Genomic DNA, 9,831 nt, shown 5'->3' on the forward strand with positions numbered 1-9,831 from the left:
CCGCACCACCGGATGGTGCAGGGGACCCCTCGGACCAGATTCCTCTGAGGTCCCGAAGCCAGCGGCCTCGCGTGGGCAGGAGAGCGGGAAGTGCCCTTAATTTGGCATCTTTCTTTTCTGGAGCTGCACAGGCTCAAGAGGATGTCGAGTCGCCCCCTGGGCCGCCATCCTCACTGCGGGTCCCAGGAAGACAAGCTTCACTGTCTCCAAGCCCGTCGGTCTTGGCCCTTATTCTAGGAGCTTTAACTCTCCTGCTTTGTATCCTGAGCACCAATTTAGCCAGAGGATTGGGTATCTTTCGCACCAGTGGGGACTCTGGAAGATGCTTGGATTCAAGGCTTCCCATCTCCCTGGGCTTTTGTCCTATCCAGTTTCCACCCCAGCTCCTTATTTCCCGCTGGGTATCCAGATCTCCCTCCTACTAGGAGTGTCCTCTGGCTGCCCCAGCCCTATCAATGTTTCCCCACCTCCAATCGCCTCATCTCTTAACTCTTGCGTGGTAGGGCTGGCCTCCCCGGTGAGGCAAGGACCTTGTCCACGCTGGGACCACGCCAACTTTCTGGCAGCCCAGAGAGGTCCAAAGGAGAACAGATTCAACTTGAACTTGTTTGGACTCTGAAAAGTATACCCCAAAGGATGACAGTTTGGTGTGCCTCCCCCAAATCCAGACCTCACAGAACAAATCACTTTTAAAAGGATTTGTTCTGTAAAAATTGGATGCAGGTGAAAGGCTGCAGTCAAGGATCCAGAAGGCCACGTGTGCCCTCAAAGCCTCAGGTTCCCCAGCCCTTGGGAGGGAGGAATACAGCACAGAAAAGTGAAGAATCTGGGCAGGCCTGGCTGCGTTTCCCCCCTCAGTCTATTACTGTCAGGTCCTACCCTTTTGACCAACCACATTTCTACATGACTGTCCATTCTCCACCAAACCTAAATATAAAAAGTTTTCCCAGGGTCTTTGGGTCTTCATTTCTGAAGGCCTTTCTATCACTTAAAACTTCGATTAAGTAAATGTGTATGCTTTTAGTGTTATAGGAATGTTAGCCATGACCCTTACCACAGAAAGGAAAGCGATCAAAGATCAAATCTTTCTGCCCCTTCAGTTTCAAGGGTATTAACATGAAACTCTAGAGTCTAGATTCCATCTTAGATTGATAACAGTCTCTAAATTTAGTCTGAGTACTCTAAAATATCAATTCCTCATTCAAAGGAGTCCACCATGTTTTTTTAAGAGTAACCTTTTCCTTTCTCATTTCGGCTTTGCTTGTGATTGAAATCAGAGTGGAATTTAAAAGTCTTTGTGGTGCAAAACTATTTTCCTCCTAGTAATCTGCCTATCAATGACTCTCAAAGAATCACCTGGTGAGTCAAAGAACAAAAGTACCCAAGCCCCCACTGCTAAAGATTCCATCATAGTTGACAAATAATAGTCGATGTGATTGGTGTGGGCTAGGACCTGAGCCTGAGTATTTTTAGGGCCCCCCCCATTCTCAAAGTCATCTGGGGCTTTGGGGTTTTTTTTAAATCATTATTTCTCCCTAGATCTCTGAGATTATAATTCAATAGTTCTGGAGTCTGGCTGAGAATCTTTTCTTAATCCCCTCTCCCCTACACACACACACACACACACACACACACACACATTCTGATGTTGATTGCTTTTCTGTGACCATAGTTTGTGATTCTCTCAAACTCAGTACTCTCCACAGTGTTGACCATCTAGCTGTCTGGTCTGCATGCGTACACACACACACACACACACACACACACATCCAAGGCCTGCAGCAGACTCTCTCCTAAGGAGCCAGTATCATTGTTCTTTCCTCTGGTTCCTTGGTTGGTCCTATAAGTCCAGTACATGTAAAACTTGAATGTGCAGATGAACACGGGGGCTTCTTGTTAAAATGCAGATTCTAATTCAGTAAGTCTGACACAGAGGCTGAAATTCTCCATTTCTGACAAACCTCCAGGTGCTGCTGATGTGTTAGTCTGAAGACCAACCACACATTGAAAAGTAAACATCTAGGTGTTATTGATTATCCATGGGATAAAGAATATATTTTTTCTTCTCATTTCAGGCTGTCCTGATTCAACAAGCTGCTACTGTCTTCTCCAGAAAGATTTCTCCAACTCCAACTCACCCCTGGGCACTCCTTCTGAATTGTAAGTGATTAATAATTCACTGCTTATTTCATGTGTGGGGCCAGGATGGTGGTGCTTGCCTGATCCACATTCCTCACTCACACACACTTACCTGGATGTCAAGGATGTGGTGTTCACCCAAACAATCCCTACTGATTAACTAGGAGATAATATTAGCTTGTATTCTTGGAGGACACACCATGTGCCTGGAACCTGACTAAGTGTTTTTTACAGGCAATGTCTTCCTCGCTTAGTTACTACTGTCTTCACTTCACGAAGAAACCAAGGCGTTGCTCCCCTGTTAAAGCTCTATTCAGCTCTACAGCCCACAGCGGTACCGCCCTCTAGGAGGCGCTTTGGAAATTTGCAGGTGCTTTCATTGGTTATCACAGTGAAGAAAGGAGGGAGCCGCTAGCATTGGGGGGTTGAGGGGGCGCATCGTATATGGAAGATTGTGTTCCACGTGGCTTTCCTATGTAAGCTCTGACCTTTGGTTCACTTACGTGGTAAAATGTGCTTCTAAGTACATGAGAACTTTCACTGTGTTTTAAATGTAAACACAAAATATTTTCGCACTTTTTGAATACACACAGAATTTTCTGGAAATGCATCTACTGTATAAGTCTAGGAAAGATACTCTATTTACTGTTTTGGAAAATCAGGACCCTGAAGCCAGTTCCACTCCTGGAATCTGAGTCAGTGATCAACACATGTCTACCTGCCACAGGCCCAGTAACTCCATATGTGTGTATTTATTTAGCTCTTGTTTCAAAATGACAAAAAAAAAAAAAAGTGTTTTCTACAGTCTTCTAAATAGCTACAAAAAAAGAAAAGAAAACTAAAAGTGTCAATAATATTCCAAAGTCTTGTCTTTCTGCTCTCAAATTATAAGCAGGTGCAAATATCTGCCTTCTGAATCTTTATGACTTCTCATCTAGTTCTGAGTAGATATTTATAAAAGCAAATATATACTAATTATTTATTGCTTTATTTTTTATTCCTCCTCTATTATAATTTCGGTTGTTATATTGATTTTTAAACTATATGTATATTAGTCATGTGATTTCATAAGCACAATAGTAAATAATCTCAAATAATTGTTATAAACAGGAAGACTTAATCATTGTAGCCAGGAAGATTCTAAGGAGACACAACCACTAAATGTAACATGACATTCTGGATGAGAACTTGAAATAGAAAAAGGACATTAGGTAAAAATTAAGGAAATCTGAATAAAATGTGGACTTTAGTTAATAATATATCAATTATGGTTCATTAGTTGCAACAAATTTACACTAATGTAAAATATTGGTAATGGGGAACACTGAGTTTATAGTATACAGAACTATCTTTTCAATTGTATGCAAATCTAAAACTGTTTTAAAATAAAGTCTACTAAGAAAGTTTTTAAAAGGAAAGAAGGGGAAACAGACACCCTAACCGTGAACTTCACGGTGAGGGAATGCAAAAACAAAGTGCTCGCAGATTTTAATACAGTCACAAAAAGTAAAGAGTTTATCAGCATTACGAGAAAGATGGACTACAATAAGAATTAAACTAATATTCATAATTTCAATCCTATTTCATTGGCTTCTACTGGATCTTATTTTTAGTATAGGTTAGGATTTAGGGAGTTTGTTAAGTTTGTGGAATCTCAAATTCTTAAATCAGTGAGCTTTCATCAGGACATTTCAGAAAGTCACACATAGGTAAGAGCACGCGGGTGTAAAACCGGACTATTGAAAGATAAGAAATTGGGTGCTGTCCTTTTTTGTTCTTCTCTATTCTTTTTACATTTTCAATAAAACCCCTAATTTAAGGAATACAACACAGGACAAGGAAGAAAGACCCAGAAGCCAAAGGAAACAAAGTAAACATTAAGAGTCTCAGCTGAGGCTCAGTGCCTGTAGCTCAGCAGCTAGGGAGACAGCCACATACACTGGAGCTGGCAGGTTCTAACCCAGCCCAGGCCTGCCAAACAAGGATAACTACAACCAAAACATAGCCGGGTGTTGTGGCCGGTGCCTGTAGTCCCAGCTTTTCCGGAGGCAGAAGCAGGAGAAGCGCTTAAGCCCAATAGTTTGAGGTTGCTGTGAGCTGTGACACCATAGCACTCTACCAAAGGTGACATACTAAGATTCTGTCTCAAAAAAAAAAAAAAAAAAAAGAGGGCGGCGCCTGTGGCTCAGTGAGTAGGGCGCCGGCCCCATATACCGAGGGTAGCAGGTTCAAACCCAGCCCCGGCCAAACTGCAACAAAAAAAATAGCCAGGCGTTGTGGCGGGCGCCTGTAGTCCCAGCTGCTCGGGAGGCTGAGGCAAGAGAATCGCCTAAGCCCAAGAGCTAGAGGTTGCTGTGAGCTGTGTGACGCCACGGCACTCTACCAAGGGCAGTAAAGTGAGACTCTGTCTCTATGGAAAAAAAAAAAGAGTCTCAGCTGAGAATAAAAGTCACAGTCACAGCCATTGCAGTACATTGAGCTCCATAGAGACAGCGCTGGGGCAAGTAGAGCCGGACGGGCACTGGGCGACTCTGTGCCTTGCTGAGGAAAAATAACTAAACATGGGCAAAGGATAGCCTATGAAGCTGAGAGGCAAAATGTCATCATATGCATTCTTTGTGCAAACTTGTCGGGAGGAGCACAAGAAGCAGCACCCAGATGCTTCAGTCAACTTCTCAGAGTTTTCTAAGAAGTGCTCAGAGAGGTGGAAAACCATGTCTGCTAAAGAGAAAGGAAAATCTGAAGATACGGCAAAGGCGGACAAGGCCCGTTATGAAAGAGAAATGAAAACCTATATCCCTCCTAAAGGGGAAACAAAGAGAAGTTCAAGGATCCCAATGCACCCAAGAGGCCTCCTTCGGCCTTCTTCTTGTTCTGTTCTGAGTATCGCCCCAAAATCAAAGGAGAACATCCCGGCCTATCCATTGGTGATGCTGCAAAGAAGCCAGGGGAGATGTGGAATAACACTGCTGCGGAGGACAAGCAGCCTGATGAAAAGAAGGCCACAAAGCTGAAAGAAAAATACGAAAAGGATATTGCTGCAGACTGAGCTAAAGGAAAGCCTGATGCAGCGAAAAAGGGAGTCATCAAGGCTGAAAAAAGCAAGAAAAAGAAGGAAGAGGAGGAGGAGGAGGAAGATGAAGATGAAGAAGAAGATGATGATGAATACGTTGGTTCTAGCGCAGTTTTTTTCTTGTCTATAAAGCATTTAACCCCCCTGTACACAACTCACTCCTTTTAAAGAAAAAAATTGAAATGTAAGGCTGTGTAAGATTTGTTTTTAAACTGTACGGTGTCTTTTTTTGTATAGTTAACACACTACCGAATGTGTCTTTAGATAGCCCTGTCCTGGTGGTATTTTCAATAGCCACTAACCTTGCCTGGTACAGTCTGAGGGTTGTAAATTGGCATGGAAATTTAAAGCAGGTTCTTATTGGTGCACAGCACAAATTAGTTATATATGGGGATGGTAGTTTTTTCATCTTCAGTTGTCTCTGATGCAGCTTATACGAAATAATTGTTGTTCTGTTAACTGAATACCACTCTGTAATTGCAAAAAAAAAAAAAAGTTGCAGCTGTTTTGTTGACATTCTGAATGCTTCTAAGTAAATACAATTTTTTTATTAAAAAAACAAAAGTCACAGTCACCTCTGGTGGAGCCCCCCAAGGGTCATGGGTGTTCTCAAGACGCTGCACATGAGAATCCCCTTAGCCTTTGTAACCCTATAAAGCAGATACAGTGTTATTAACACCCCCCATTTTAAAGGTAAAGAGACTAAATTGAGCTCCTAAGGTTTGCTTTCCACTACTATACTGCATGGCCTCTATGGAAAAATGTAACGGTGACCAAGAGCGTGGCTTCTGTACCTGATGCAGCTACATCACATTTCCGATTTAGATAGACTTGTTTTACTTTGTTACATGTGTGGACTTTGGAAAATCAAATATAAATATATTCATCTTTTTCAAGTCTGTAGAATAAATAGAAGAGATACTGGAGAGCTAGGATGCCCTTGTAGGCATGAACCCCAGGGCTGGGGCCCAGTAAGAAGCTGTCCAGTACTAGAATGTCTAAGCTGCCAAGGCAATCCCAACAGCATTTATAGGAATGGCTCTAAGATCTTCTGTCAAAGTGTGAGAAGTTTATGTGTATACACACTCTTGAAGATGTGACTGTTAAATTTATAAACTCCCTTTCCCATTATACAACAGTATAAGGTAGGGCATGAGTTCAGAACATGTGGATAAACACCATATTTGTGACGGCATTATTAAGAAGATTCATGTGCAAAATATACATGCAAAAAGACATACAAAAATAATTTTTAAATGCCATCACCTTCTTTAAGGGACTCGTAGTCTGAACAGGATGATATAACTCTGCATTGCCAGCTTTTGCCGTGCACTTGCTTCAACAGTGGGTCTCAACTTAACACACATGGTACAGTCACCAATGATACAGTGACCAATTTAAACTCTGGTTGGCCAGAGACATTCCTGGTTTTAGCATCAAAAATTCTATATCCTAGGAAACTCCCTTAGTATCAGGAAAATCGGGATGTTAGTCATCCTATCAGAATGCTTTTAAAAATCTTCATGTCCAAACCATCCTCTGTACCTTGACCAATTGCATCAGAATCTCTGGGGGTGGGACAGGACCCAGACATAAACATTTTCAAAAGATCTTCAGGTGATTGTAATGTACAACCAGGCATGAGAGGGCTTCTCACTGTGAACGTGCAGAAGAATCACCTGGTGATCTTGGCAAAATGCAGATTTTAGTTCAATGAGCCAAACTTTCCGGAGTTCCAACCGGCTCCCTTCTGATGCTAATGTATGGAACACCGTCTGAGTGGCAAGGATCTGGAATACATGTGCAGTAAGTTTTATTTCTACTTTGAAGGAATCTACAATAGAGTCAGAAGACAAAAATTAACACAAGGGAAAAATCAAAGAAACAAAATATAGGTACACATATTTTGGTGTACCTTACTCTCTGGTGATGGGGCACAGAGAGTAAGAAAGTCCCGGGATACACTACTCTCCTGGATTCCTCAAGGCTTTTTTAGCATGTTGACCACACACAGGGGGCACCTGGCAGATAGACGGGTTAATCTGGAAATGCTTTGTGAGGTGAGTTCTAGCAGTGACTTGCAAGGGTGTAACCCAGGAAAGGGCAGTGGTGGACATGAAAAATTCTGTGATAAAATGGGCTAAAACTTTGTATAAAAGTACAATCCACAACTCTCTCCAAATACATGTGATGGCTGCTTTGAGGGGGAAGAAGGAGATTGGAATGAAGCATATTGAAAGAACTTCAGGAGTGGCGGGGAAAGTTCCATTTCTTGACTAGGGCGGCACTTGCTGTGTAATGATTTTATCAAGCCATGCACTTGATCTGTGTGGGTTTTAGTATCTGTGTTTTACTTTAGGATAAAAATATTTATAAAACATTTTATCCAGAACAACCAAATATATTAGGAAGGATAGATCTTCCTGGGCTAAAGCGGTTTGTACTGTACCCAGCCAGAGGTTGCTAGGGGCTACTGCCTGTGCAGGACTAATGAGTCATCTCACTCAGCTCAATGGAAAATGTCAAAGATGTGGAGGAGTGGGGATTGAAAAGAATGAAGGGCAAAGTTAGCTGACTCTGATATGGGAAAGGGAGTTATATAAGCTCAAAAGGATGCTTTTTTCTTTCTTCTACTCACATAAAAAGTTATGGCATCTAAGACATCTATTCTCCATGATCTCTTCCTATCCCTCCGGCCTCTCCCCATAGCCCCAGATTCATGTATCTAAATTGTCCTTAAACATCTCCTGCTGAGTAAGCCTACCCCCCAAACTCAGCATGTCCAAAAGCAGAACCTGCAAATCTACACATCTTCGACCTCCCTTTGGTGAGTTGCAGCACCATCCACCGCATCATCTCAATCCAGAACCCTAGAAACACCTACTTTGGCTTCACTTTTCCTCAACACTTACAAGCAACAGGTGGCCAACCTCATAGATTCTGCCTTCTTCACACTCCTTAGATCAGTCCCACCTATGAACCCTGCTCCGCTTGCTTCATGCAGACCTCCTCTTGCCTGTATTATTACAGTGGTTTCCTGGCCAGTCTATCTTCCCCCAGTCCAGTTCCTTCTGGCCCACTGCACACTTCTGCTACCAAGCTCTTTCCAAGAAACCACTCTAATTATGTTGCTCCTCTGTCTACCATTGTTTCTAGAATAAAGTATTATGTTTTAGGTTGTCCTGCCACTTTTCTCTCTTTCTGTGCCATCCTGTCCCTCTGCAGCCCTCCACTGCCATCTCGCCAGCTGGAAAATATGTCTTTGGTTCCCCAAATTTGCCTGGATGATTTAGTCATACCTCTGTCTTTTGCCTTTGCTGTTTTCTCTTCCCGGAAGGGTCTTCTGAGCCCTCCCTCAATCCCAGCCAAATGTGGGCACAGCTGGGTGCCTTCTGCTCTTTCTACTAATACACCACTTACGAAGGGGCTGTGATCTTTCTCACTGTTTTTCTCTATTTATACCCTATACATACTTCTATTACAGCCCTTACATACCTTATTTCTCTAATTTTGTTACTATGCCAATTTCTTTCTGCCCGAGAGAAAATTTCTCAAGCCAAGAACACCATTTACTCATCCTAATGTTTGAGGCATTTACCACAATGCAGTATAAGTGGGGGGAGGAAGTGGTTGAAGGAACAAATACATAAGTGCTTAGCTGCTTAGCTGCTCCCACCCAGCCCAAGAGTTGGAGGTTGCTGTGAGCTATGATGCCACAGCACTCTACCCAGGGCGACAGCTTGAGACTCTGTCTCAAAAAAAATAAATAAATAAATTCACAGAAAACATGTATTATGAAAAAAATATGCATGCATTTCAAAATTTCTCACCAAAATAAACTTATACTAAGTTGTTACAACATGTCTGAACAAGATCTAGTTTGAGCCACTAGGAAGGATAAGACGTCAGTTTGAAAAGAGTCCCTATCAGAGCAACATGAATTCTGCTAAAATTGAAACAAGAACAAACATCAAATGTTTGGTAGAAGATTGGTGAAACTGTTGATGCCTTATGAAAGGTTTCTGAGGATAAATTAGCAGTTTACAAATGTATAACTTTTTCTAAGAAAGGGCAAGACTGTTGAAAATAAAGTCTGCAGTGGCAGACCATCCAGATCAGTTTGTAAGGAAAAAATTAATCTTGCTTATGCCCTAATTGAAAAGGACCAACAATTAACAGCAGAAATAATAGCCAACACCATAGACATCTTAATTGGTTTGGCTTGCACAATTATGACTGAAAAATTAAAGTTGAGTAAACGTTCCACTTGATGGGTGTCAAAGCCATTGCACCCAGATCAGCTGCAGACAAGAGCAGAACTTTCAATGAAATTTTAAACAAGTGCCGTCAGATCCTAAAGCATTTCCTCAAAGAACTGTAACAGGAGATGAAACATGGCTTTCAGTACAATCCTGAAGACAAATCACAATCAAAGCAATAGCTACCAAGAGGTGGAAGTGGTCCAGTCAAAAGCAAAGATCATGGCAACAGTTGTTTGGAATTCTCAAAACATTTTGCTTGTTGACTTTCTAGAGGGTCAAAGAATGACAGCATCTCATTGGGGTTAGGTGATATCTCAGGGTGGTTTTGATGGTGGTTCTCTGATGATCAGGGACAAT

The sequence above is a fragment of the Nycticebus coucang genome, chromosome 7, assembly GCF_027406575.1.
Source record: "Nycticebus coucang isolate mNycCou1 chromosome 7, mNycCou1.pri, whole genome shotgun sequence".
In the NCBI taxonomy this organism is placed as follows: Eukaryota; Metazoa; Chordata; class Mammalia; order Primates; family Lorisidae; genus Nycticebus; species Nycticebus coucang.